At 44.7% G+C, this 23,225-nt stretch overlaps 1 protein-coding gene and 1 long non-coding RNA gene across 5 annotated transcripts in view; one reads left to right on the top strand and one right to left on the bottom strand.

Annotated features, from left to right (window-relative positions):
- Positions 1-23,225, bottom strand: part of LOC142802730 (uncharacterized) — a 311,490-nt gene that overhangs the window by 280,265 nt on the left and 8,000 nt on the right. The gene's annotated exons all lie outside the window — the stretch shown is intronic.
- LOC119167574 (innexin inx2-like) overlaps positions 1-23,225 on the top strand; it is a 277,656-nt gene that overhangs the window by 202,054 nt on the left and 52,377 nt on the right. For 3 of the 4 annotated variants that reach the window (XR_012893961.1, XR_012893962.1, XR_012893963.1), the window contains exon 2: positions 379-598. The exons of the other annotated variant lie outside the window; for it this stretch is intronic. The gene's annotated coding sequence lies outside the window, so the exon portion shown is untranslated. The remainder of the gene's footprint in view (positions 1-378; positions 599-23,225) is intronic. 4 annotated transcript variants of the gene reach the window in all.

Raw genomic sequence — 23,225 nt, forward strand, 5'->3', positions numbered from 1 at the left:
CAACTTTCACTAATTTTATGTTGAGGTTATGGGTTTGAGTGTTAAATATATAGGTTTCTGTTCCACGTGCTAGTGGATCAGCTGTTTAAGCTTTTATAGTGCAGTTATGCTCAAAAATTAGGTAGCAAAAATTTATAAACGAAGGGTGAGAGAGCCGAAAAGTAGTTATTTAATAACTTTGTGTGGACTGAAGAATTAGTAATCTTGTCTTGATAAGAAGGCCTGAATAAATCTGCAAATTAACTACTATACATTGAACTAACGTGTGACCCACTTAAAATATTCGCAATAACACCTTTCTAACATAGTCAACTTATATAGATGCTAAGATGGTTACCTTTACATCAAAAATTTTTATCCTTTTTAATTTATTTTCAGGATTTTGTTTTGAAGTACAGCGTGGTAAGTTCGAAAGAAGAACTGCCCAGTAGGACGACCCTTGCCCGACGAGTGCTTTCTGACATTTGTGAGTGCGTAAAAGCCACAGTCAAGGACATAATCAAAAAAGGACCACGCTTTCGCATGTTGACGTACGATCTCTGGACATACATATACAAGTGAAGGAGCTACATCACCTTCACCTGTCACTTCATGACAGGTATGTAGATTTTCAGGAATGCTTCCACGTTATAGTTGCAGATATACGATAGTGTGTCTGAAAATGCAGCTATGTTACTGAAATTAAAGAGAAGGCTTTCTTCGCCGCTTATATGAGGGCAATAAAGAAGGACATTGAAGTGCTTCTTAAAGACGATGTTTGAATGTAATATTATATTGTTTTGTGCTAAAACCGTGTCTAAAATTGGCATAACGTAGCACCTCTAAGTGAATTTTAGCCAGAACGCGCCATACTTGTCTAAAAAAATTGGCAGCATATCCACCGCGTGAATGATAGAGAGTGGGGCGAAACATTCGTCCATCCATTCGTTCTTGCTTCCGTCCGTCCGTACATCCGTCTGTGTGACCGTCCATGCGTCCATCTGCCCGTCCGTGCATGCGTCTGTTCGTGCGTCCGTCCCTGCGTTCATCCAAGCATCCGTCCCTGCGTCCGTTCATGCGTCCATCCATGCATCTGTCTGTGTGTCCGTTCGTCCATCTATTCAACACTCCAAGTCCCACCATCTCGCATCTTTTTTATCATACATTCCCCACATAGAAGCACCGCCATTCAGCGCACATTCCAAGGACTAAACGAGAGGCGGCACACGCACACTTTCTTACGGCTTGCGCTTCGTATATACTTCTCACCTTAGACCACCTCGAGTTCATGGTATATACTAGTTCACTGTATTCGTGGCACTGCGGCCCAACGCTCGCTAGACCTTTCTAAAACTAAGGAGGTTACACCCAGCGAGTATAATGTAGCAACCCTTTCTTGTCAGATAGTGCTCAATGTACATGCCATTGGTTCCTAATGGGGAATGAGAGGCAGGATCATTCGGTTTTTAGTTGACGTGCACGCCACGAACTTTTTTTTGTTCAACAAAGCACAGGAGAAATCTCCCACCGGCACCACCTTGCACGTCAAAATGTAACACTTGTTACACGCTACGACTACGAGGGACGAACAGGTGCCGCTTTAAAGAGCTTTGCCCCTTAAAGCGGCACCGCAAATTTCTCCATTGCCTGATTTCTCAAAGCTTCGCGACAAACCGGGAGTGTCATCATGGTTGCTGAAGAGGTTGCGCACAGCGGCAGTTGATCGCGTTTGTCCAGTTTTTTTTTTTGAAGACGATAGTCTTTCTTGCGAACCTTCCACGCAAAAATTTTGGTCTGTCTGTCTGTCTGTCTGTCTGTCTGTCTGTACTTTTGTCTGTTCGTTCACTCTTAACGGCATTGGGTACCTGAAACGGCCGACCGCTTGCGCAGCACACGCCTATGTTGCTCAAGGTTGAGCGTACATGCTTGTGCAATTGTCAATTAAAAAGCATTTATTGCGCATGTCTGGGGCACCATAACAACACGTATATATTCTGCATGTGCGTCTCTTACTAGAAAAGGCATACATAAGCAATTTTAAGGACCGTAGCGCTTATCACGCTGCGCTGACCATGCAACGCTTGCACGGAAAAGTGAGTGTTTCGAACACTTTGCTGAAACAAAACTGTAGTGGCACCTACCCGTCGCCTTGCATTCTACACCTTATCACCTCTGAGATGGGCGCGCACACCCGTCTCAAAGCCACGCCCTTTGTTTTTTAAGACAACTGCCAGATGGCGCTTATGTCTCACGTGTGACGTGGCCTGATGAGCTCGTTCGCCTCCGCTGCATGCTCGAGGCACTCTAACGCAGCGTCTCCAGAATACTATTCAACGATTTTCTTGCGCAGAACATCAAATAAATGTCTCGTTCACTCTCTTCACACGCAAGACTATCGTCTTTCGACGACATTTGCAGATTACATGCAAATACGGGACCAATGTTTTAACACGAAATATGCCGGGGTCCACTTCGCTGGCGTATATCTGTCACATATATGACGTAGTGAAATATTTGCAAAGAAATTGCGAAGAAAAAGACTAGAAGAAAAAGTTCTGCAGCGAGGCTTCAAGCCAGGGATTTCTCACTTTGAAGCGCGTGACACTAACCACTATGCCACAAAACGCACGTTATCTAGCTAATTCGCGGTAAGTCTTCCATATACACCATATACTGTTGGTAATCCTCAGAGCTTCGCAACATCACTTTGTTTTCACCATCAGTAGCGAGCTAGCGCCACGGCCTCGCGTTGAGCGACCCTCGCGTACCTGCAGTCCTGCACGGGGCATGGTCTTTCGGACTACGCGCGGGCTGATCAGATAAGGCTCGTGATTCATGAGAGTACGAAAGTGACTTCAATTGCTGTCGTGGCCGGGTTTACGAAAGGAGCACGCTGCTCACATACTATGAAGTAAGAATTGTGACAGTTGTTCGCGCCCGTCCTGTGTATACTTGTGCGTTCGTTTCATGCGTCTTTCTTTGTGTTTCATGAGCGCGCTTTATGTGTAGAGCTGCAACGGTTATTTGTGGGTGCTTGTGCTGTGAATGCTCATTTTCTGCGTGATTTCTGCATGAAGTGCGCACCGTAAGTTTTGAGGTACTTACCGTTTTTCGTAAGACATTGCAATTTGTTTCTGTACCATTCATTATTTCGCTCTTGTGGAGAAGCCGTCCCAATAAACGCTCAGATATCTTTGTGAAGACACCTTTCATTTTCGTGCGATACCGATTCCTATAAAGTTCGATAAGCCATGTATTTTTTTATTGTGGAAGTATGTGCATAGTTGTCAATATGGTGATCTGTTAGGGTTTTACGAGCGGAAATCACGATATGATTATGAGGTATGGCGTAGTTATGGGGACTGCCTACGCATCCGAACGTCGTGCTCCAGATTCGTTCTGCTATATGTCGCAGTGTAGCGAGAACAGAACACAGAAACAACTTGCGACAGTGAAACAGTGTTGGTTGGTTGGTTGTTCCTCAGAGTCTTTGCGTAACCCATTACGGGGGATCGGCCATGAAACGGACGGTGATTCATTTGTGAGGTGGATTTGTTTTACCAGCCGGATAATTTAGACAACGATGTTTAAACAAAGAATCAATTGGTAAACGATAGATTAGAAATAAAATAAATAGATGTAATACATAGAACGAACAGGCTAATATGGTTTGAAACAAAGTGAATTTATGCCTCAGCTTCACATTCTAATCGTTCTGTTGCCTTTAGACAATCGCATCCGGCCTCGCAAACGTTCCTGTGGCTAAATACCTTTTCAGTTGCTTGAAAGGAGAGGACCACCGGAAGGGATAAATTTAGAGCCAACCTACGGAGAGGTTCATCAGACAGTCTCTTCCTTTGGTTTGTGTAAAACCTGCATGTTAAGAGGAAACGATGAAGGGATTAACTCACGTTGCAGTGGAGGCATAGGGGAGACTGTGCCAGACTAGACCTGCGTAGATAAAAGTTCAGGGGGGGGGGGGGGGGGACTCAGCATCTTAGTCTCGTACTTGATATCTCCGCCGTTCTAGAGGAGCACCATCAAATTTTTCCAGGGTACTTAGGATGGTAAAAATCCGATGTTGCAGAGCAAGATTTTTCAAACTGATTTGACATGACAAACTTTTCAAAGCGTGCCACGGCGATAAATGCTTGCGTCGGCAATATAGAAATTATGGGATAATTATGTGAGGCCACTGCTAGTGCATATGCATATTCATTAAGGGTTAAACCTTTCTGCCCTGGTATCCGCACCAAGCGAATGAGTCGTAAATGTCTTGGGGCAAGGTCGTAAAATACTTTTGAAGCATTGGACATATCAGGCGCAATTATTGAACTACACACAGACAAACAGTCGAAAAGAATAATAGCATCTGTGATTATTTGAGGTAATTTTCGTAACGCTAAGAAAATTACCAGCAATTCAGCTTGATATATAGGTGTAAAATCGGATAACCGAATCGAAAAAGACCAATCCAACACTGAAAATGCAATTCCGCCTCCTGCCTTCTCTTCGCGAACTGAAGCATCAGTGGTTATTACAATCTTTATGTCTAATCTTGCCAGGTGGTCTTTCAAAACGGCATTTAGATATCTACTGGGAAGAGTATTGCAATTATTAGGAAAAATATTGTCAAATTATATTTTTATTTTATGAATAGGTGTTCTTAGTACCCGTACTTCACGAAGGTTAACTTGTAATGTTTCCAAGAGCTTCTGTACGACGATTACTTGTGGCCACTTTAAACTAGACCACTGTTGGTTAAAATAGGACGTTGTCTCATTAATGAAAACATATTGTGACCTCCTATGTGGGGATGTGTGTATTTTTAGGAAGGTACGGACTGCTAGTATATTAATTGCGACAAATTTAGGGAGCCCAAGACATATACGTAACGCTTCGCGTTCTAGTAGTACAAGTGGTCTAATTTTGTAGGCGGGTGCTCCAGAAAAAAAGACACAGACAAACTCTAATATTCGCCAATATGCATACAATACATCATTACTAGCTCATCACTACGTAAACCACAACGTTTATTGCTGAGTCTATGAAGCATCCCAAGCACCTGTGCTCCTTTAGCTGCTATATTTTTGATATGCGGTCTCCAATAAGGTTTTCAGTATAAGTCACTCCTAAGTATTTATTCAATTTCACCTGCGGGATAAAGTCCTGTCTGTAAAGTAAGAAAATTTGCACTGGAACACTTATAGGAAAAGCTACGACTGCACTTTTCCTGATGTTTAATGATAGAATAATGTCGTTTAACCAGGTGTTCAGAGCGTTCATATAAAAATGTAGCATCTGATATAATGTAAGTATATCTGTAGCTGTAGCAAAAAATGCGATGTCGTCAGCGTATACATACACATGTACATCATGTTGCAGTAGAATCGTGCACAATAAAATATTAAACAATAATGGTGAATGTACCGAACAGGGGTAAACCTCTAGTTTGTTTATACTTTGAAGAGGACATGCCAGATTGAGAGCAATAGAATTCTCTATCTTTTAGAAAGAATTAAACCGATACCACGAAGTATATTGGTAACCCGATGTGCGTTAGCGAATTTATTAGTTTAATGTGTTCCACACTGTCATAAGATTTTGCAATATCTAAAGTTACTAAGGCCGAAACCTGTTTTTTAGAACGAGCTAGTTGTATCCTGCTTTCCAGATCAATATGGGCACACCAAATGGAGCAGCCACGCCTGAATCCAATTTAGCATGGGCATGAAATTGCATTTTTGTCCAACTAGTTGTCTATCCTAGTGTGTAGAAGTCTTTCGATTAGGTTTACCAGATTAGATGTGAGTGAAATAGGCCTAATGTTATCCAAAGTAAACCCAGCTCCATGTTTTTTTTTTATAAAGGAATTATGTTCGCGATTCTCCACTCAGGCGGAATCCACGAATGTCTAATGGAGTGGTTAACTATCGCAAGTAAATCTTAAGGTGATACTTTATATATTATTTTTATTACCGATGCAGTTATTCTATCGGGACCTGGAGCAGAATTGGGCAATATTTTCACTATTTGTGCTATTTCCAACGCTTTAACCTCTTCAAAGTCATCGATGTTAACAGGGCACGGCGAGTGGTAAAAGTTAGCAGCCGTGAAGCGGCTTTCCAGCCCTTGAGCAATATTTTCCAGAAAAGTAGGCAACTCACTTGGCGTTGAAACTATTGATTCGAGGTTTGTTGATGGTGGGATTACTTTTTGCGCTTTAAGGAAGTTGAAAAGTGATTTCTTATGGCCAGGCTTTGAAAGGAACTCGGAACGTTGGCTATCATAGTTATCCTTCGCAGCGGCAACTGTTCGCTTAAAAATTGCAGCCGCGTATTTCTAATCGCTCCAGGACATACATGCTCAAACAATATAGGAAAATGATCGCTATTTGTACCCGAGTTTAGAGTATACCATGTAGAAATACAGAGGCTAGGACTACAGAAAGTCAGATCAATTGCAGAATGAGACTGATTGCATACAAACGTGGGGGTTCGCTGGTTGATGCATCTTAAATTATTTTTAGCAACATTATCCCACAAGCGCTTTCCACTCATATCTGTTCTGAATCCCCACGAAGTGTGATTAGAACTGAAGTCTCCTACCATTAATATGTCTTTTCTGCAAGACGAAATTACGGTATCTAAAACACCAGAATTTTGAACACCTGACGAAAAATAAGCGTTTACTAACCAAAGAGAGATTACCTAGTGTTAAAATTTCACTTTCTAAATTCAATATTAGAGCTGTAACTTTTACCCGATGTGCAATTTTTGAAGAGATAAACACTGCTAAACCACCTCCTTGAGAGGGGCGGTCTAAGCGAAATGTTCGGTAGTTTTAAAGATGAAAGGTTTTTTCTTTAGAAAGCCAATTTTCTTGCAACACTGCAACATCTGGCGAATGCTGATTACAAAGGCAAAATAAATCAGTAGTTGCGGAACAAATTGACCGGCAATTCCACTGCAAGATTCATAACCTACCTATTTTGAGGATATGCCGGCAGCATTCACTGCCTTCTGAAATAAGCTATCTTTAAAAAATCCAGTTTTGATGCTATTTCTTTCTGATATTTTTCTACTTTTCCCTTTTGAACTCACTGGAGATTTATTTTTTCGTGGCGACGCCAGCCGTTTTATTTTTATTGTGTCGAATTCCGTTTGTGAGTCATGCAAACCTGAATCAGAGCTCCAATCCAGATGTCCAATGGGGATTATTTTACAGCCGCAGTTCGACGGACCAGCTCTTGATAAATATAACTCTTCGACAGGTGTTGTTATCGGGTGGCTGGGTTGAGAAAACCCTGTTTCTACAGATCCTGCATTCACCTCTTTAGCTGAAGAAAGCATAGAGGCTGCATGTAAATGATTAACATTCATGAAGGCTTGAGCGATTTGTGCATTTACTATTTCAGCAAATGACTTCGTCAGCGTCACAAAAAGGTTCTCTAATAGCTTTGTCATTGTTTTCTCAATGGTCCAGCATTTACGTCTGGGAGTGACGAGTCTATGAGATGCTTATTGCGGATCGCAGCGATTGCGTACCCACGAGAGCACTCTGCAATGACGATTCGAGCTTCGCGTCTTGAACAACGTTTTTGCTCAATCATTTCCATAATTTGAATCTCCTGAGCTTTCGCAGGGCATGTGCCATCATCAGATGGGTGAGGGTCACAGCAGAGACAGCAAGGCCATTCCTGAGTTGTGCATTATTTAGAGCTGTGTTGTCCTGCACACATTTGACACCACTCCACTGATCGGCAACCCTTTAAGCTATGCCCAAAACGCCAGCATCTATGGCACTGCAGTGGACGAGGCGATAGCACTTCGACCCGATATATCAGTGGCCACGCTTTGATCTCTGTTGGTCTAGTAGTTCCAGCAAAGGTAACTATCACCGACTCTGTCGGGATCTCATTTTTTTGAGCGCTACGTGAACAGTGAAAAACTGCCACCGCGCCTGCAGCAGAAAACATCTCTAGGATTTCGGGCGGAGACAGGCTCAAGTCTACCCCACGAATCAAACTTTTCACACAGGCCAAGTGAGGAGGAACAAAAGGGCTCACCGGGAGAGAAGCAAACTATGTGCACTTTAGCAGATCTGATACGCAGGCCTGATCTGGGGAACAGCACCGAATACCTCCACGACCAAACTGTCGCACCTTGGTAATGAGTTGGAAGAGTTCGGTCATCTTCCGTAGCTCCACCTGGATGCTTTTGGGGTTTTTCATGTGAATAGAAGCCCCATTTGTTGGGACCAAAGCCACCGGAATGCTGCTGAGACCGCTGCGCAAGAAAAGATCAATGGGTAAATTATCATTAGTGAGGGATGCCGACCAGGCTGAGTTTGCCTGGCCGGGCGACGCGACAGACATCAGTCAGCTGAGCTCAAGTCAGCACCACCGGCAATGACCGCACACCCCGGAAGGGTGCACCCAGACGCCGAAGATAGCTGAACAGGAACTCGAAAAGGCCTGAAGGAACAGAGCGATGACCCAACGTGAACGGTCCGGACAGCTGTGGACAGCCGCGCGTTCGAGCACTGTACACAGAAGGCCTTCTTCGTCTTCCTTTTTTCCAAAATCCTGTCCCGCTACCCGGAGTCTGTGAAACACCTCCATCATCGTTCTCTTCTACGCATATACACGTGTCACTTGCCCCTCCTTATAGGAGCATCGCCCCGATGCTACATCTGAGCGACCGCTGTGGGAAGACGCAATCACTGACATATGGCTTCATGGGTACAATATGCACAAGCCCAGACCTGTGCTGTTGACGCCTGGCGCAAGAGGGACTGTCGGGGACGACGTCGTAGGTGACGTCAGATAACTTTTGCAATACTTTACACGGTCTGAAGTATCGCCTGAAGAGTTTCTCGGACAGTCCGTGTCTTCGTATGGGTGTCCAAACCCATACTCGGTCACCGGCTTCGTAGGTTACTGCTCTCCGGTGGGCCTTGTAGCGACCTACATCGTAATGTTGTTGCTGGTGAATTCTCAAGCGTACGAGCTGCCTGCCTTCTTCCGCGCGTTCGGTATATATGTCGGCGCCCGTGTCATTGTCCTCCCGTTCATGTGGTAACATGACATTTAGCATTATTCGTACCTCCCGTCCGTGAACAAGGCTGAATGGAGTCATGCGAGTCGTTCTTTGCTTGGCTGTATTGTACGCGAACGTGATATAGGGCAAGATCTCGTCCCAATTTTTATGTCGAACTTCCACGTAAATCGACAGCATATCTTCAATTGTCTTGTTCAGGTGTTCTGTCAGTCCGTTCGTCTGCGGGTGGTAGGCAGTGGTCTTTCGATGACTCGTTCCACTTAACATCAAGACGTGCTCAAGAATAGCCGCCATGAATGCAGTCCCGTGGTGTGTTATTATGACGGATGGTGCACCATGTCGCAGTACAACATTTTCTGTGAAAAATTTGGCTGCCTCCGCTGCTGTGCTTCGTTGGATAGCCTTTGTTTGGGCGTACCAGGTAAGGTAATCCATCGCGACGATAACCAAGCGGTTCCCTGCAGCAGCAGTACGAAGTGAACCTAAGATATTCAGTTTCACTTTCAGTTTCAGTTTCACTTTTATTGAGCATTTTCTTCACAGAGTTCCAATGTGGTCGAATGTTGCACTTGGGACTCGAACAGGTTGCAGCAGGCCGGCTGATTTCGTCGGAGGAGACTTACGTCGCTGGCAGTCCAAACAAGTACGAGTGTGTTGCTTCACGACAGCGGTGAGCCTTGGCCAGTAATATCTTTGCTGTACTCTCGCCAATGTGCGCGTGTAGCCTAAGTGACGAGAAGTCAAGTTGTTGTGACAAGCTTGAAGCACTTCAGCGTGGAGAGTTGCCGGCATTACAAGCAAGTAAAGAAATCCGACCAACAAAAACTTTCTTTTGTATAGGACGCTGTTCCGTACGGAATATGACAGCAATATTCTTGCAAAAACTCTGGGTGTGCTCCGAGATCGCCCTTCCACGTAATTATTCAAACCAAGCTACTCAGGGTCGTCACGTTGTTGTTGTACAATGGTAGACGTATGAATTAAGGACCCCAAGAAATGGAGTTTCATCCTCATCAGGTAGGCAAGCTAACTGTATTGGTGATCGGCACAGGCAGTCGGCGTCTACATGTCGCTTCCCCTACTTGTGTACGACCGTCATGTCAAACTCTTGCAGCCTTAGGCTCCAACGCGCCAATCGGCTGGTGGGATCTTTTAGATTAGTTAACCAGCAAAGGGAGTGGTGGTCAGTAATCCCTTTGAAGTGCCGGCCAAACAAGTACGGGCGAAATGGCATTACTGCCCATACAACGGCGAGGTATTCTTTCTTTGTTGTTGAATAGTGAGCCTCGCGGGTGTTAGCGTTTGGCTTGCGTAGGTGATCATTCTTTCTATGTCATCTTGCCGTTGCACAAGCACAGCCCCCAGACATACATTGCTAGCGTCTGTGTGAAGCATCGTCAGGGCTTCTTTGTCGAAAGGGACAAGCACCGAGGGCGTTTAAAGACGTTGACGCAGGTCATTAAAGGCATCCTCGTGTTCTTCGTTCCACTCAAAAGCAACGTCGTCTCTTGTGAGACCGAGTTAGTACCGACGCGATGCGGGCGAAGTCTGCGATAAACCGGCGATAATAGGCACAAAGACCCAGGAATCGTCTGAGAGCCTTCTTATCGGAGGGTACTGGGAACTGTGCGACGGCGGCAATTTTTCCAAGATTGGGGCAGACGCCTCTGTTGCTGACGACGTGATCTAGAAACTGAAGTTCATGAAAACAGAAATGACACTTTTCTGATTTCAATGTTAGGCCCGCGGACCGTATGGCACGTAAAACAACTTCCAGCCTTTTGAGATGCTCGTCAAAGGTGGTCGAAAACACTATGACGTCGTCCAGATTGACTAGGCACGTCTTCCACTTCAATCTCAAAAGTATGGTGTCCATAAGCCTTTGAAAAGTTGCGTGCGCGGAGCACAAACCGAAAGGCAAGACTTTATATTCGTATAAGCCATCTTGCGTCACAAAAGTGGTTTTTTCCCAGTCTCTTGGGTCCACCCCGATCTACCAGTATTCACTCCTAAAGTCCATAGAAGAAAAGTAGCGGGCGTGCCGAAGTCTGTCAAGGCAGTCGTCGATACGTGGGAACGGGTACACATCTTTCTTGGTCACCCGATTCAGCTTCCTGTAGTCCACGCAAAAACGCAGGGTGCTGTCTTTTTCTTTACTAGCACTACAGATGATGCCCAGGGGCTCTGTGACAGTTGAATAACGTCATCTTCAAGCATTTTCGAGACTTGTTGTACGGCTTAGCGTTCCTTTAGGATAAGGGTTACACACGATAAGGGTTCTGGTGAATAGGTCTCGCCATGTCCACTGTGATTATTCGATGCTTTGTCAACGGTGTTCGACCAATTCGTGATGTCGACGAAAAGCAGTCGCGGAATTCGGCTAGCAGCTGAAGAAGTCTCTGTCAGTCGTCCTTTGACAGAGTGGTTCCAACATCAAGAACAGGTTTAGCTTCTTGATTAGGCGCTTCGTTAAATACCGACAAAAATAAACTTCCTCGCATTTCTACGATATTGTTGTACGAAGCCATAGTTGTGCCCTTAGGAAGGCGCCGGTGCTCAGCACTAATGTTAGTAAGAAGTGAATTCGCACGCCCACCAGTGAGACGGACGATACCTCGTGCGACCGAAATGCCATTGCTAAATAGCTGCGAGCCAATTTGGTCGGCAATGCCTTCGCCATCAAACGCTTCGTGCCCTTCCACCAAAACAAGAGTGCATGACCGTGGCGGGACGACCACATCATCATCAATTACACGTAAAGTGTTACGTATTGCGTCTAAACAGTCAATTAAACCAGGGCTGTTGTGGAACGTAATTGAACGGTCCGGGATGTTGATGAGGGCGCCATATTTTCTTGAAAAACCCATCGCTGTAATCAGGTCCTTGAAACATGAGGTGAGGTTGACCAACGCCGCCACTAAAGAAGAGCCACCGATGTCGAGTCTCACTGTACACCTTCCAACAGGCAACAACAGCTGGCCGCCTGCTGTCCTCAAGTGACGTCTCGTCCACGTAGTCTTTACGTTCTTCAGGCGTACGGCAAGGTTTGCACTTATGACATAAAAGTCGGCACCGGTGTCAACTAAGGCTGTTACTTGCTGTCCGTCTGCAAAAACGGTAAGATCTGTGGTCAAAGTTTTGTTGGTGTTACGACTAGTCTGCTTTGCGGCGTCCTGTGGTAAGAGTAACAGGGCCTTTTTTCGTCACATTGACGACCTGCAACCTCACCCCCGGATGTCACCGCCTTCAGTTTCCCCGACGTAGACTTGGTCACCTCCTTCCTCTGACGTCGACTGTAATGCGGTGGCGCGATGAAGGTGAATAGGCCGGAGACGGAGAGCGTGGTCGACGGCCCAAACCTGGCAGGTAATCAGGCTCACTGTCGTCGTTGTTGGCACGGCGGTTGTCAAAATGGGACTGACACAATGGGGGCCCTTGAGAATCAGCGTCTCGGCGTGGTGCGTAGTTGTCGTTGGCGCGTCTATCGTCAGACCATTGCCGAAAAGGTCGAAACGTTTCGACGTGGTGCCAGCAATGACGGAAAATGTGGCACATACCTCCACAGGTAAAAGAAAGCGGATGCCTATTTACAGTGCAGCAGGCGTCTGCTTTGCGAAGCTGTGGACGCCGAAATGGCTCGTAATGTGGCAAATGCCGTGTCTCGTTGGAAGACGGCTCTTCGTACGGCGGCATTTCGTACGGCGGCACGAGGGCAGGGCGCCGTGGTGTCTGTTCTTGTGGTGGCGACCGAGGAACGGCTGCCGATGGCTGGCGGTACGACGGTGCAACGGGCGGCGGGCAGCGAAGTGCGGCTGCGTAGCTCATGGGTCGCTGATCGTGAGTAGGATCAGCGGTTCAAAACGCTTGGCGTATTTCTTCGTGGACGACTTCAGCGACAGACGCCGTGGGTGAGTCCGTGACCAAAGTCGTAGCTTCAGCAGTTCTTCGCGAACAATCTCTCGTATTAAATCGCGCAACAAGCTTTACCTCCTTGAGGTGGTCTTCCTCAGAACCTCAATTAAGTTGTGCGTCTATCTGTCTTAATAAAACATTACGAAGTTGCGCTAAAATATGTACGAAAGTTGAACAGTCACATATGTTTTATGCAACCAGTTGTTTACAGCTGCGCAACGATGCCGAAAACAACTTAGATATTACGAATACCAGAAGCGCCCAACCGACATGTAGCGTTGCGCTCGCGAGGATGATATCGAGTGCTGCGTTAACGTCACGGTATGGTGTGTTCAGGTGCTTACGAATACGATTTACATCAAACGGACGTGATGGCTGCGTCTTGGGAGTACATATTTCAGCGGGCCGCTCCAACGACGGAACGGGTAGGCTGAACCTCATCGCCACGTTATGTGCCCTCTGAACACCCTTGAGTTGATGTAGAACTTCTGGGCTCATGTGCAGAGCTCCATTTCTCTTCGATGATACGCTGAGAACTCTGTAAAGAGGGGCATTGCCAGGGCATGTGGTCTAACGTAGATTCGGCGTTACAATCTGGGCATGTGAGATCGATATCGTCCTCTAATAAACTAGTCGTGGGAATGAAGACTAGGACACGACCTGGTTTGATGCAAGTGGACGGTAGATGCCTGGGCCCTATAAAGTTTTATATGAGGAAGGGCGAAGACCCTTCTATCTAGCTGTTAATGCTTAGTCACCATGTTGAAAGTCAGGTGAACACCCCTAAATACCCTTAGGTTTAGGTCTAAAGATCGCCTATGCTGCCCAGCACGGTGAGTAATTCCACCTGCTCGGGCGTGGGTGATCTAGTCTAGGTTGGCCATGGAAGCCACATGTGATCTGATGAGCCTAAAATCAAAAGATGGTGTGTTCAGAACTATCTCTATCACGAAGATGCCAATTACTTCAGCCGATACCGATCCAAATGAGAAGGCTCTGACCGCCGCTCCTCAGTCTGTGTAGCTGTGTTGACGGGAATAGACGAGGAAAGCGAGAGCTTTGGCTGCCTGTGCAGCTTTAGCGGGAGTGGCGTTCTTGATAGACGCGTAGCGAATAACACAAACTGCGAAGTCAACTGCGACGACCGAGAAGTTGGCTGACTGACCGAACTGCACCGCTTCTTCGAAGCATGCAGACTCCGGGTTTATACCAATACTCTTAAGCAAAGCTTCACGCCTGGCCTTGCGTTTCTTCACGTTGTGCTGCGGATGTACATTGCGAGGGAATTGAGAGAACATAATGTTGGCCATTTGCTTCTTAGTGAGACTCCGCTTACGTTCCTCTTCTACCGCAATATATCCTAGCGTGGTCAGGATGCTCCTGCCTGCAACCGTGGAAGACAATCTTGCCATCTGAGTCGTATGCTGTGTCTCGATTATCTCTTCCAAAGTGTTGTGTATACTCAACTGCATGAACCGTTTCATTCTAGTACTCGAAGGGACCCCTAGCACTATTTTTTGCTCTTGCGGATCAGGAGATTAAGCTTGATCTTTTTATGACTTTTCCAGTAGTTCATGGCAGCAACGTAAGTAGTGTGGCTCAATAAAAACGTGAAATTGCCTTAGTAAACTGTTCTCTCTCAGGCCACCTATATAGTTGGTGACCCCGGGGATAAGCCGAATCATGCTTGACGTTTTAGCTGCGAGTTTGTTTATGGTCTGCCCATTTTGTGTCATTAGCCTCTATAAGCATTCCAAGTACTCTGATTACCTCCATCGTAGGGATGATATGACCAAAGTTGGTGCAAAGCATCATATTGTTATCCGAAAGGAGAACCCAGCCTTTAGGTCTTGCATTCCTTCTACTAGGCCTGTAAAGCAAAAGTTCCAATTTGGTTGGAGAGAGCCGGAGTCCGGTACCTATAAGAAAATCATAGCATATTCACTGAGTGCATGATTATGAGTAGGGCGAAGCGTCCGTCAGTCTGTTTGCGCTTCCGTTCGTCCGTGCGTCCGTCTGTGCTATCATCTATGCATCCGTCCATGCGTCCATCCATCTGTCCTTCAATGCGTTCATGCGTGCGTCCATCCATGCATCTGCCGGTGTCTCCGTCCGCGCGTCTGTCCATCTGCCCGTCCATCTAGTGAACACTCTAAGTACCGCCATCGCGCATTTTTTTATCGTATATTCATCATATAGAAGTACCGCCATCGAGCGGACATTTGAAGGACCAAACGAGAGGTTGCACGGCCGGACAAGAGGAGCGTCACGCGCGCACTTTCTTGCCGCCTGCGCTTCTTGTCTAGTTCCCATCTGTCATCGCCGCTAGTTCATGGCACTGCGGACCAACCCTCGCTAAACTTTGCTAAAACCAAGTGGGTTACGCCCAGCGATCGAGTCTAGCCTGGCAACCCTTTCTGGCCAGATAGTGCTCAAAGTGCGCCCTTTCGATACTAGTTTTTTTTAGTAAGCAGCAAGTTCAAGGCAAATTTTATTGGAGAACGTCACCGATACTCGCCTCGGTAGCTTATTTCATCAGACTATTTTTTAATTATGATTAACGTGCACGTGTTTCCTCCTCAATGCAAATAAGTGTGCACGCGCCGCTCCTCAGGTCAAGCCGTGGAGGTGGCTACCTACAACTACTATGTACATCGCGGACGCACGACCCACGGCATAAGGAGCCTCACCCCTAAAGAACTCCGGTGTATTCTGCAGCCTGTTGAAGTGCCTCTTCTACTCTGCCCTCACTGTCACCCATGCACCAGGCCGGGATGCCATGCCCTGTATTGGCGAGAGCCTGTTTGAAAGCTCACAGAGAGCTATATTGAACAGAAGCGGTGACACCACTGAACCCTATGGCGTACCTTTGGAGTACCACAGTCACATTCACTCCACATAATTGGCATAACATCCGGTACGTGGGATCTACAAAATTTCGGGTATATTACATTTTCCTTGTTTACTCCCAGTGCTTGGGTATTATTAATATTGTTATTATCATCATCACTTTTACTGTGACGATTATTGTGTTAGTAGCATATTTTAACTTGTCAGCCACAAGTTTCGTTTAATAATTACGAACTTGTGGTATCAGAAGCACAGCAGATTCTTTACATTCATCACAAATGAATTTGAAATATTCTGAAGGAGGTGCCCTGACTTCTCTAGTGCGTGTTAGTACAGAAGTTTTTTTGAAAGTATGTGCGTCATTAAGCCTTCAAACTGTACCCCATAACGTTTCAGTCCAGGTTTGTTATTAGTTGTTAAATATTATTAACTGAAATCTTCTTGTTGTAACACAAAGCACCTGCTCCTAACGCGACACAACAAAAGACGCGATAGTGATCCATTGCCTAATGACCACTTATGAGCGACAACGTAAAAAAGATATTAAAATAGTTTAAATATGGTCTATTTTTACCCACTATTACTCATCATTCGTCGAAAATTTCTCTTTGTCATAAGATCCCATGCTTTCTACGTGACGCCCAAAAACGAGCAATGCGTTTTGGCGTTAGAATGCCCTGTGGGCACTCAACAGCGCATAACACGGTGCACGATACTTGAAATAATATTTTAAATAGTCGGATCGCGCATAGTTGTGACAGTACTACTTATTGCAGCTAGCTAAATGGATTCGTAGAAGAATAATACATATTTTCAGTTGCAGTGAAACGATGTTCAGCTATCTGTGCGCGTATAAAACACCATAAATTTACTCTTGCGATGAAATTGAGGAAAATAAAAAAGCAGCCGTGCGCCTGCATGCTTCTTGTACTTCATTTGTATGTCGCGCTGTACAGCCAGTTCAAGGATTCACTCCCCAAAACAATGACTATTTCCTTAGTCCGGTAAATCAAGTTCAGGGGAAAACTTGAAAGTTGGGATTCCCAATGTGCCCACGGCCTGATTTATTGATTTGTTGCAAGTCTGTGCAATCGCTGCAAGCTATAGTATGATAAGCAAGACCAAGCATATTGATAAGAGAAAAAAGCAGAAACTCTTTTTTTTTTGCTCTCCCATCTGGGATTGGCTAAAACGCTCAAGGATTCTGCAAACTCATCGCCACACAGCAGTTATTCCTTCCGAGAAAAGGCAATGAACTTTCTGGAAGATGAGAAAGATTTGATCGGTCCACAAAACCTTCACTGGTTTCCACTCATACGTATCTGCGTCGTTAGGTGTGTATATTTTAGAGCAGGCAGATCATAATGAAGGATTTATTTTTTATTTATTTATTTATTTAGTTGTTTGTTTATCTACAGATAACGCGATCATTCTTCAAGATCTTGGGGGTACGTAACAGGTGAACTCAACAGAAAAATAACAATGGAAAACGAACATATGAATATATCAATACACATGCTTTCGAGAAAAAAAAGGCAAGCGACGTTATTCTTATAAATTTCAAATCGATCAAAGAATTTGTTTGCACAAGCAGAAAAAAAAAGCACATGAACATTTCAGCTACACAGGGAAACTGATTACTAATGAAGGTGTGACTCAATTTATGATAGTGAGTCCTGTGTAACAGTTTTGTCAGATAGTTTGTTCCAATCGACAATCGTTATTGGAAAGAAAGAATACTTGAAACAGTTGACACGTTATAAAATATCATCATCAAACGCCAAAAGAAGAAGAAATAAGACTGCTGCCTGGAGTGAGCGCGTGCTACTTCACTTCTTCTAATAAACCGTATTCGTTAGAAGCAGTTCCTCGTCTCGATCGTCTTAAAAATGGTGCCATGACCAGGATCTGTTGCAGTCGTCTCGGTCTTATGATCCACCACTTGTATCTTTATCTGTTTCATTTTCTCGCTGAGTTTCTGACTTGGAGTGGGTATACAACTGTGCGACATAACATTGACTTGTAACGCCTCAATCACTGTTGTTGTTCTTGTTTCTCGTGATCCTATAGTCAGTAACTTGCACCACGTTCATTAGCTTGATCTTTTCGTCTCCTCCAAATGAACCAATCGTCAGCCTTTCCTGTCGCAACATCTTCGCACCTATTTCTTTTGCTAATCCCGCTTCAATAAATGAACGTTGACTTCCACTGTTTAATAGCAAACTGCAGTGTCGGCCACATGTTTCTCCTTCTACGCACACTACAGCCGTCTGCAAAAGCACTAACTTATGCTTGATATTTTCGGTTGCGTGTAGCGCACACGTCATTGCTTCGGCTTGCGCTGTTGAGACTAGCTCTGCTCTTGTTTTCTGCATCACAGTTCTACACACTGACGTGGCATGTGTTACACGAAGGAGTTCAAGTGACGCTAGTGCAACTTCGAACTAACTTCTGGATACTGCAGGGTAGACAAGCAGTGAAAAGAATTCTGAACTGTGGTCCCTTGCATTGCTTGCATTTTACTTGGGCCTTGCAAATGCGTGCAGTGTGGTTTGGTCGCGTGCATCTGAAGCATGCTCTTTTTTTTTGGTAAGCATAGCTTTCTTTTTATCCGTTGGAATGCTCCGACGACAGTTTTCGGTTGCATGCGTTTTCTGCTTGCAGAATAAACATATTCTGCCCGCTGAGCTATAGAAGCTTGAAGTTGTGCGTATCTGTCGGCTGTTATGTCTTGGTTTTGCAGTTATCCTCTCTTGATCACGTTGTGTTCCTTCACAAAAAGCCGCTTGCTCTCTCAAGAATAACATAAACCTGCCCAGTTTTTCCTTGCACGCTTTTCCTGTTGGGTTGCTTTGCTCGCCGTTTTCTGAATCTGAGCTGTTTTTCAAAGACTATCTTGACTTGAACTGCACTGATAATTCTGGTGGAATTGCTCTTTTTAATACCCGTAACATCAGCGCATAGCTCTCGGTTTCCACTTTAGGGACTTGAGTGACAATATATCAACTTGCACTCTCTGTACTAGCCTATTTAAGTCATTTAAGTCATCAGTATCTTGAGCAGACTTGACTTTCTTCAAACTCAAGAGCTCATTCATGTGCATCTCAATTGAATGTTCGCGATTGCCGAAAGTTTTTTTGCAGCATTTTGATTCAGTCGTCATAATTTTCCTCTGAGTACTGAAGTCCTTCAATAGCAGCCGCCGCTTTTTCGGTTAGCGATGCTAACAAGTAATTGAACTTCTGTCCCCTGCTCATGTTCGGTCTCAGGCGAACTGCCGACTCATACTGAGCCCGAAAGCGGTTCCACTCCAAAGCTTTTCCCCCGAACTTGACCATTTCAAGCTTTGGTAGCCTAACGAGATTCATTGCTTCTTGTCCTGTAGTTGATGGCGTCACCTGTCTTGTCCTATTGTTTGAATCCGATTGTGCAGGCTGTCGAAGTCTGAATTCTATTGCAGACAAGGTCATCGTTAATTTCATGTGATACTCTATGATTCTTTCGAATTCAACTTGGGCATTGTTTTCTGTCAGAAACTTTTCCATTTGCTCGTTCGCGCTCTTGAGACTGTCCCTTACCCCTTTAATCTGCGCCTGCGTTGTAAGCAGCTGCTCCCGGTTAGTTGCATCATTCATTTGCGGCTTGGCTGCGTTAATCTGTCGCGTGATCTGGGAGCGAAGCGCTTTCCTTTTCTACGTTACACTTCCTTGCTCATATTTAGGCGGTTAACAATGACTCCTTACTTGTCATTCTTGCGTTCTGATGCTCGTACTGTCCACCGTGGACTGTCCACCGTGCTGCTCCATGGCAGGTGGACCTTTCTTGCCAGCGAGGAGGTAGTATCCTGGTTCACGGCATAGTGCATTAGAATCTGTAGGACACCTCAGACTATTATTGGGAAATATTTACTGGTAGAACTCGAAGAATGGAGGACAGACTGATGGCTGTAGAAACTATACTAGGATGGGTACTGCAAGGGTCATCAGAGCAAAGCAAGACAAAACTAAAACATATTCAAGCAGTCACGGTTCTGAAAGTTGAAGCTGCGGAGACAGAACTCCAGCAAGAGCTACAGAAGTTTTGGAGCCTGAAGTCATTAGGGATCACAAAAAATAGTTTGGATAACACAAGAAATAAAGTGGTCGAAGAATTCGAGCGCAAGATTATACAACAAAACAGTCTCTATCAAGTCAGCTTGCCATGGAAACAGGACGTAAACTTGGAAAGCAAGAAGGAAAATGCGATAAAAAGACTACAGCAACTGACTAAAGGCTGCAGAAAAATGAAAACGTGCTGCACCGCTACAGCAAAGTTATATCAGAGTATATGAAAAACTCTGATATCAGAGTATATCAGAGATTTTTCTTTATATTATTGTGCCACTAATTGCTCTTGTGTTGCACTTTTTTTATAATTAGTTGGTGTTTCCATTGTATCACAGTTTGTGTTATGTTGTATTCAACTATTGTATATGCCCTCTTGCTATGATCCCTTTGGAATTGGCAGTATTTACAAATAAATAAATAAATAAATAAATAAATAAATAAATAAATAAAATAAATAAATAAATATGGTATTAGGAGTCACAGAAGAGGTCCAACAGCCATCAGCACAGCCAATTGCACTTTGCTACTGCATACCACATCATTCGATCATTTGAGAGGACCGAGCCACAACAAAGGTTCGAGTAGTGTTCGACGCCTCACCAAATTCTCGAAAAGGCATATTTTTAAACGACAACCTAGAGGCAGGACCCAATTTTAATGAGGACATGCTATCACTGCTCATTAATTTCCCAAACGAAAAGGTGGCATTAGTACGAGATGTTGAAAAGGCATTTCTACAAATCTCTATACACGAAGAAGATAGAGATGCAATGAGATTTTTGTGACATAAGCATGACGCTGAGGGAAGGTCAATGAATGAAGTGCAAACATGGTGCATGACAAGAATAACGTTCGGAACAACACCATGCACGTTTATACTGGCAGCTACAATTAAACACGATTTGAAACAAGCAGAAGACCCGTTTCGTGAAACGACAAGGACACTGCAGAAAGCGATCTACGTAGATAATGTCATTCTGGAAGCAGAAACACTTGATGAAGCAGTCAAGTTGTACAAAAAGGCCAAGCAAGTGTTCAGAGAGGCAGCGATGAATTTGAGAAAATGAACACCCAAAGAAGAGCAATTAAACAAAATAATAGATGAAAATGAAATGAACGGTTCTCACATGGAGATTTGATCTAGAGAAATTGCAATGCTTCTGGCCTTGATATGGAAATACTCAAAGGACTTGATTTACTTCTCTGTGGAAAACTGGGATTTATTTACTGATACAACGTACTTGACAAAAAGGGCCTTGTTACGAGCCACAGCGAAGATATTTGACCCGCTCGGTTTGTTGTCGCCGTTGACAATACGTACGAGAATAGGACTGCAGAGACTGTGGAAAACGAACGTCACGTGGAATCACCAGCTCCCTAAAAATGAATGTGACAAATGGAATAACCTTATGCCTGAAGTGGAGGACGTTCGAGTTCTAGAAGTCACCCGATGCTACGCAAACAAGAATCAATCAGTACAAGCATACAAGCAGCGTGTATTTGCCGACGTGTGCCCCTTGACAAACGAAGCGGCAGCGTACTTAATAGCAGTATACCGCGATGGAAACAAAAAATCAAGGCTGGTAACAGCAAAAAGCCGCGTAGCTCCAAATAAAGAGCTGACATTGGCGCGACATGAACTGGTGGCAGTGGTGGTAGAATCAAGATTATGCGACTACATCGAAGGTCACTTCAACGAAAGATTTCAGGAAATAATCTGCTGGACGGACTCGATGATTGTGCTTCACTGGATCAAAGAAACAAGCAAAAGGGATTGGTTTGTTGCCAACAGAATCGCAGAAGTCAAAGAAAAACATTTCAAGCAAGCTGGTCATTCGTTCCAAGCGGCGACAACCGTGCGGACCTACCCACACGAGGAATAAGCGCAAAGGCATTCATAACATCAAAGTTATGGTGGAACGGTCCCGAATGAATGACATCACTGGAAAAGAACTCGGCAAGCATAAGTCGCACGAATACAGATGTGGAAGACCAGCATAAAACAAAATGTCACCAATGCATCGGAGGAGCCGAAATCAAGCCAATCTTGGAAATCGAAAGGTATTCATCATACGGACTGCTTGTAAGAGTAGTAGCATGGGTGTTCATATTCATAGACAACACTAGAAGAGAAAATCACAAAGGACCATTGACAGGAAAAGAGGTAAAAATGCAGAAAATTATTGGATAATACAGACACTAATATCACTGAAACAAACAAAGTTTGAGGCCTATTCAAACACTCAATCATTTGAAATTAATGGACACGAAGTGTACCTTGATCACGATGGAATCATCAGACAGAAGGGACGATTGCAGTGCAGCTATGAGTTTAACAAGCACGTTATAGTAATTCCAAAGGACGGGAATTTTACGGAACTGCTGATACGTCACGTGCATAAATGGTATTACACGGAGGAGTTCAAGTGACGCTAGCGCAACTTCGAACTAAGTTCTGGATATTGCAGGGTAGACAAGCAGTGAAAAAAAATTCTGAACTGTCGTCTGCAAGAGGCATAACTCCAGACCGGTGACTCAAAACATACCTCCACTCCCGGCCGACAGAGTCACCGAAGCAGACCCATTCAAAGACACGGGACTTGACTTCACAGGACCTCTTTACGCAAAAGACAAGTACCAGATAGTGAAGCAAGATGTACTGATATTCACCTGCACGGTAACGAGAGGATTACACTTGGAAATTACCAACAATTTGTCATCGTCAAGTTTTGTACAAGCATTCCGATGATTTACAGCTTGACGGGGAATGCCAGCAGTAATCTATTCGGACAACGCCAAAACATTTATAAAAGTTGAAAAGGAAATCAATAAAATGCTCGAAACAATTAAGCATGAGCTCTTAAGGATTACTGCAGTGGCCAACAAATTCAGCGGGAAATGATAGCCGAGTGCGCGCTGTGGTGGGGAGGATTTTACGAGCGCCTCATAAGAAGCCTGAAGACGTCGATGTGAAAGATAATATTGAAAAGTACAGCTTCGGTAGAGGAGCTACGCATTATTGTAGCAGAAGTTGAAGGAGCACTCAACAATCGACTGTTGACTTACGTGTATGGAGAACCTGACGAGTCAATGCCACTAACGCCGGCAGACATCATAGGCGGACAGAGACAGCTTCAAGACGGACACACAAGACTGTACATAGGTGACATTGAAGACGCATGGCGAATCAGATGCAAACTAGTGCGAGCTTGGTGGAAAAGATGGCGTCGAGATTACAACAAGAAAATAGAAGCTACGGTCAAAGCCAAGAAGCGGCAACCAAAACCATTCTCACAGGGTGACATCGTGTTGGTTG

Source organism: Rhipicephalus microplus, chromosome 3 (assembly GCF_043290135.1).
Source record: "Rhipicephalus microplus isolate Deutch F79 chromosome 3, USDA_Rmic, whole genome shotgun sequence".
In the NCBI taxonomy this organism is placed as follows: Eukaryota; Metazoa; Arthropoda; class Arachnida; order Ixodida; family Ixodidae; genus Rhipicephalus; species Rhipicephalus microplus.